Source organism: Pithys albifrons, chromosome 6 (genome assembly GCF_047495875.1).
Source record: "Pithys albifrons albifrons isolate INPA30051 chromosome 6, PitAlb_v1, whole genome shotgun sequence".
In the NCBI taxonomy this organism is placed as follows: domain Eukaryota; kingdom Metazoa; phylum Chordata; class Aves; order Passeriformes; family Thamnophilidae; genus Pithys; species Pithys albifrons.
In genome coordinates, this window is record NC_092463.1 from 38,848,943 (window position 1) to 38,856,003 (window position 7,061).

Sequence of the window (7,061 nt, forward strand, 5' to 3'; positions counted from 1 at the left end):
GAGTAGGTTGCACAGGAAATGGAGGCACCCAGCTTCTCCTGCACCATCCTACCCTCCTTGCAGCCTCAGCCTCTCCCGTGGTTTCATCTGCCTCCTGCGCAGGTCTCGCTCCACAACTGCAGCCTCCTGCAAACTCCCTGCACTCTCAGTATTTCTCCCGCCTGCATCGTGTGCTCAGTGCATCCAGTCATCATCAGCTCTCCTGCTGATCCAGACTGGTGTACTGCACCATCTTACCTTGGCATGTTTGCTTCATATTTTCATTACAGTCTTGCGAGGCTTATCTCATTTGATCCATTTCTCTCTGTGCCCTGGAGCAGCATATATTTTAAGTCCTTCATTAAAATTTTGTAAATAGGCAATTGAACATTCTTCAAGCATCAACCTTCACTTTAATATTCGTACTCAACTGCTGCCACAACATACTTGCTGCTTTTTCAGGCATGCTGCTCTGGAAAACTCCAGTCTGGTTTCAAGGCACTCAGGCTGCGTAAGAGATTGATTAGGACTGTAGAGCAGAGAATGATGCCTGTGTGTGAATGCATAGGAAAAAGTACCCCAAACTGGGATTTTCCAGAAGCTGGGATCTGCTAAAGCTGAATTTTAGGACATTCATTGCATTGGAGAAGTCTTGGCTGATGCAAGATGGAGAAATCTACCCATTTTTGAAGGTGTAGGTTGTCCATGAGAGACAACTGATAAACTCCCTTTGCCTCACATGTCTCTGGCTTACACTGCAGTGCAGCTACTACCGCTGTAGCTACAGATCCCTGTGCCTTGTCCTCCCCTGATGACATCTCCTCTTGGCAGGAATGACATTAGTTTGGCTGCACCCAGTATATATGTGCAAAGTAGTCTGGCTTTTACTTCTCTCAGCCCTGGAGAGGAGCTGTCAGAGGCACAGTGGAAGGAAATACAGTGAAGGTTTATAAACCACATGAAAATGCCCATTTACAATACCACATTTCCTTTTTATAAGTGGTACAATGGGCAATGATCTCTGGAGGATAAGACAATCAGGAGGTGGACAGGGAGTGGGTCACATCTGGGAAACAGAAAGGAGCCAAAAAGAATACATAAGGAGTGCCTGTGACTTACCCACCATGATCTATAGGGGAAGAGAGATATTAAAACTGTTCTGCTTGATCAGCTCATGTATGTTTATCGAAGTGGTTTCAGTGACCTTATACATGCTATGAAATGGTTAGAGGAGAAATGGGCCAATCCAGAAAATTGCGCACTGAGAAACCGGGGCTAACCTTTGGGGTTTTGCCAAATTTCTACTTGTAGACACTGTTAAAAATCCACATTTAAAGGTAACATGAAGGAAGGTAGAAAAAATGTACTTTGGTGTATCACAAGACAGCTGTGAAGAAGCATCCCTGTTCAATAAGAAAAAGGATTGATAATTTTCTGAATTTGGGAGCCCCATTGGCAGCAAGAAGAGGCTGCGCAGCAGAAAGGTGTCAGCTTGGCAAGCCCCGCAGACCAAAAATAAGAGCATCAAATTGAAAAGTTGAGCATCAAATTGAAAAGCTGAGTCAGACAAGGACAGAAAACAAAGACCTGGCAGAGCTCAGCCTGTCAGATTTGTCTGCTCTTCCAGTCCAAATGGTCACCTTTATCTAATAAATACATCTAATACCCACTGGGCTTTGGGGCTGCCTAAAAAGCTTCATGAATTTATTTTCATTTGCATAGACACTCTGTTTTTGATGTTGAATAAACTGCAATTTATTGCATCTAAATCAATCCTGACTGTTGCTTGGCTAACAGCTGCAAGCAGTCCCAAGGACTGACTAATTGGCCCTTCCAGCTTTAAGAGATGAAGTTGCCTCTGAGGATATATAGCCCCCAACTGAATTCAGGCTTTCGATCTGAAAGACACATGCATATACATCTTCCCACCTGCAATACTGTCAGAATTCTGCTGGTACCTGAAGTCAAAACATGGGGAAAAAGCCTAGACATGAAAGAGATCTGAGAAGGGAAAATGAAGGTTGCTATCCCTGAGATTTAAGCTTTGGAAATGTCGTCTCTCACCAGGTGCCTTTATTTCCACTGCTGTAGCTCCAGATTCAAGGTATCAATCTCTCTTATCAAGGTCGTCTTCACACCTTGAAGGAACAGAGTAAAAAGGGAAGCTTGAACTCCAGAGAGTATTGAAAAATCCAAGAAGCTCATATTTTAATTTCAGAAATGCAGAGGATCAGTGTCACTGGGATGAGATAACTAAAGGAGCTATTTTCGTTCTTTGGGAGCTTTCTACTCTATTCTAACACAGATTAATTATGAATATTTATGTATATAGCACCAAAACCATGATAAGCAGTTTGCAGGCTGGCTTGCAAAACATGTATACCACATTGCAAAAATTTGCTCTCTCTTCTGGGCTTTGTGCCTGGTCATTCAGTCTTTCTAAACAGATAGCAAGGAACAGAGACAACATGCATTTGTAGCATTGCCACCTCTATTCAGAGCAAGAAGAAACTGGTGCAGTCAGGAACTGCAGTTTGTGCACTATAAGATCAACACCCTGTCATTCAGAGTGTGCCACTGTGAAAATGTTGATAATCCTCTCTCTGAGCTTGGCTGGGCCTTTGCACTGACTTAGCAGGCAGAATTTTGTTCAGCTGTTTAGTGAGAGATGGCACGTGAGCAAAATTTGCAAAGATCTGATACCATTTTTAAGATATACCTGGAAGCCTGGTGTTTGTCTTTAAGATGAAACAGCTATCGAGATCCTGAGCATTTCTGGCCACCAAAACTTGCAGAGAGAAAAATTAAGCTTTGAAAGAGTAAAATTAAAGTTTTTGTTCAGGGGAGACTCCTACCAGGAAAATTGCAGTGTGAGGACTTCAAATTACTTCTTTGCTGCTACAAAAAATAGCATAAATTAATATATGCTGTTAAGGAACTGCCACATACTGCTCCAAAGCTGACAGTAATAGAAAGACTATTTCCAGTACAGATAGTTTGTTAGTTGACTTGTGCAAATAGGCATATTGGAAAAGAGGAGCTATTGCTAAATATAAACTAAGTCATGCTGTTCTACAACTTGTGTGTGCTGCCAAAGAACTCTGCAGACTATCTGTAAGGAGCAAGTACAATGATTTTAACAGGCTTGCAATCAGGCTTTTAATATTAAAAAAACGTATTCCTAGTTAATAATAAGTTCTGCCTTTTTTATGTTATAAAATCAAATGTCTACTGGAGTAGTGGCATTTCCTTCATTGTATCTATTTATGACTCTGTGTAATCCAAAACATATCTATTATCTTTTGCAAAGCCTGTAAAGAGAGTACACTGCATTGCTTCAATATTAATACTTAGTACAATATTTGTGAATCAAATTGTAGATATAGCAAAAGAGAATCTGTCTGGACCATTCACAAAATGAGCTTTGATATCCTTTTAGTAAGTAAAAAGCAGAAGGGAGACATCAATAATTTATTAGCACTTGGATTACATCCTCCAGTGCTTGTAGTTTACTGCCTTCTTGGATGAAAAGAGGACAAAGGTAACATTGCCTCTTAGGCTTAAAGTCTTTGCATACTCCAATCTGTTGGTGCTGACAAAGAATGCCTTATTTTGAGGGGCATTTTGGCTCTCAGCGTGATGAGTGCAGCTCTGGGGACCACAGTGGGATGAACCACCAGCCTGTTGTCGTCTGATGCCTTTCCAATTACCAGCATGAAATGAGCCATGTGGTATTGGTACCACTGTGGCACAGAGAAACTCCTGTTGTAAACAGCAGGCTTGGTGCCCTGAGAGGCCTGGACTTTATCAGCAGATGTACAAAACCTCTGGGAACCCAACCTGGCTGGGTGATATGCATGCAGACGTGAGGTCCAAGACAAGGGCCATCTCTGGAGAAGTGAAGTGCTCCTTATTCATTGTCATCTTCTGCCATTGTTATCTCCTGGCACTGCTCATTGTATTTCTCAGTCCATCTCTACCCTCCAGTTTTTTTGCTTCCATACTGTCTCCTTTCTGCTCCTTTAGATGTCCCTGCCCTGTCTCCAACTCTTTCCTGGGCCAGTGATGGCTATTCCCAATCTTTAGGCTATGTAATACTGCCACATTGCACAGATATACCAGAATTTGCACTGACATTCGCTCTTTCCTTTCAGAATGAAATGTTCTCTCTTCTCATCTGTTCCTCTGTCCTGTGTCTTTCAAATTTGGCACTTGTCTCCTGTTTTTTTCTTTCCTTTTTCTTGCTCCTTTTGATGTGCTATTTCCAATACCTGAACAATCACCATTCCCCATAACTTAGTTCCTAGCTTTCTCAACCTTTACATTCTGAGAAACCTTTCCTAGTTCTTTCCCTGTAACAGTCATCAAGAACTTCATCTTCCCTTACAGCATTTTCTTGAGTCACTCCCAAGAAGCACTAAGGAACAAGCAAAGGCTATTACTCTGCTATACTGGAGCAGAATCCAACCTTTCTTTTTTCTGCTTCACCAACCCCCACATACTCTCAGTTCCAGGTAGGGTATGAAGGGCCATGGGCAACATGAGGGGCCCAGACCTGCCTCTGCCCTTCTTTGTGCACTGGGGTGTTGTTTTCTGCAGGGGCTTATGCTTCCTATTCCAGGTATACTGAACAGATTGATACAAAACTAAACAGGTGTTCTGAGAGAAAGGCAGCAGCAAAAGGTCATGTCTATGATAGTCCACCATCATCCTCTGAGTCTGATGCTTGCTGCTCATGTCCTTCCAAGCCTGAGCTGATGTCCCCTGCTTTTAGTGGGACTTGGTAGCTCAGCCTAATGCTGGCCAGGTTTTGTCCACAAATGTTTTGGAGAAAATGAGGACAAAATTCTCTTTACAAATACTGTAAAGGCATCTCAGTTTTAGTGGGGTGCTATGGACAATCATGAGGGATTTGAGCCTCCACATTCTCTACACACAGCATTCCCTGGCAGGCTTTTTTTGCTGCTCCTTCAGCTATCGGCAAGTGACTCAGAGGAGAGTTGGAGGCGTGGCTTGCTCGTTAGCAGGAGAGTGAGAAGCCTTTAAAGGGAGGGAAGGGAGCTGCTTGGCTCATTCCCTGGCAGGCTTTGTTTGCTGCTCCTTCAGCTATTAGCAGGTGACTCAGAGGGGAGTTGGAGGCGTGGCTTGCTCGTTAGCAGGAGAGTGAGAAGGCTTTAAAAACATCTCTAGGGAGCGCAAGCGACCTGGAGCGCGGCGAACAGGGGCGTGGCACGTCAGTGAGGGTGTGGCACGGGCAGTTCGCACAGGCAGGGCGAGCAGGCATGGCATAAGCCTAGGTATTTCTGCGGCCCTTTTTTTTTTCTGTTTGTTTGTTTCTCTTTTCTACCTTTCCCCACACCTCAAGGCAGTCATGCCTCCCAAAAAAATGAAAGCTGTTGCTCCTGTTACCAGTAGAGGGGTGTCAATACAGACTGAACCCTCTAAAAAGGATGCAGCCACTCAGGCCTCTGGCTGCATAGACTGTTTGAGCCTGGACCTACTACCAGAGGACAGTATGAGAAGCGCCTGCATACGATGTAAGCAGGTGAATGATTTGCTGGGTCTGGTGGCAGAGCTAAAGGAAGAGGTCAATATGCTCAGAAACATAAGGGAGAGTAGAAGGGAAATTGGCTGGTGGAGTCACACCCTTTCCACTCCTAAGGAAACCCAGCAGGAGGTGGTGAAGCCCAGCCCCTCCTGCCATCAGGCAGACAGAACAGACCATAGGGATGGGGACGAATGGAAACAGGTGCCTGGTCATAGAGGCAAAAACACCCCCTCTCAACCCCTTTCACCTGCCAGGGTGCCCTTAAAAAACAGGTAAATGGCCCTGGACTCGGACAGTCTGTTGGAGGACAGTCAGGAGGAGGATCTGTCTACAAGGTCTTCTGGTTACCCCCAGCCTACCGGATGGGTTACAACTACAGGTAAGAGGAAAAAGAGAAGGGTTGTTGTAATCGGTGACTCCCTTCTGAGGGGAACTGAGGGCCCTATATGTCGGCCAGACCCGTCCCACAGGGAAGTTTGCTGCCTTCCTGGGGCCAGGGTGAGGGATATTACCAAAAGACTTCCTAAGCTTATCCAACCCTCAGACTATTACCCACTGTTGGTTGTCCAGGTTGGAAGTGATGACATTAATAAAAGGAGTACCAGAGTAATTAAAAAAGATTTCAAGGCACTGACCCGATCTCTTCATGGGACAGGAGCACAGGTAGTAATTGCCTCAGTTCCTGTGCTAGCTGGGATGAATGAGGAGAGGTTTAGGAAAGCCCAGCTTACCAATAGGTGGCTTAGGGGATGGTGCTATCGTCAAAATTTTGGGTTTTTTGATCATGGGGCAAACTCCGTGTTGCCCAGTCTCGTCAAAGCAGATGGGCTTCATTTATCTAGGAAGGGGAAAAGAACGGTAGCCCATAAGTTGGCAGGGTTGGTTAGGAGGGCTTTAAACTAGGTTTGAAGGGGGAAGGGACAGCAACTGGGCTCTTCAGAGATAGGCCTAAGGGCACAGAGCCCGAGTTGAGAATGAAATCAATGGCCCAGCTGAAGTGCATGTACACCAATGCATGCAGTATGGGAAACAAACAAGAGGAGCTGGAAGCCATAGTGCAGCAGGAAAACTATGACATAGTTGCTGTCACAGAAACGTGGTGGGATGACTCACATGACTGGAGTGCTGCTATGGGGGGCTACAAGCTCTACAGAAAGGACAGGCAGGGAAGGAGAGGTGGAGGGGTGGCTTTATATGTTAGAGAGTCTCTTGACTCTAGTGAAGTTGAGGTCAGCAGTGACAAGGTTGAGTGCCTGTGGGCCAGAATCAGGGGCAAGGCCAACAAGGCTGACACCCTTGTGGGAGTCTGCTACAGACCGCCCAACCAGGATGATGAACGAGATGAATTATTCTACAAGCAGCTGGCGGATGTCTCAAAATCTCCAGCCCTTGTTCTTGTGGGCGACTTTAACCTGCCAGATATCTGCTGGGAGCTTCATACTGCAGAGAAGAGGCAGTCAAGGAGGTTCCTGGAGTGTATAGAGGACAATTTCCTTCATCAACTGGTAAATGAGCCTACCAGGGGTAAGGCCCC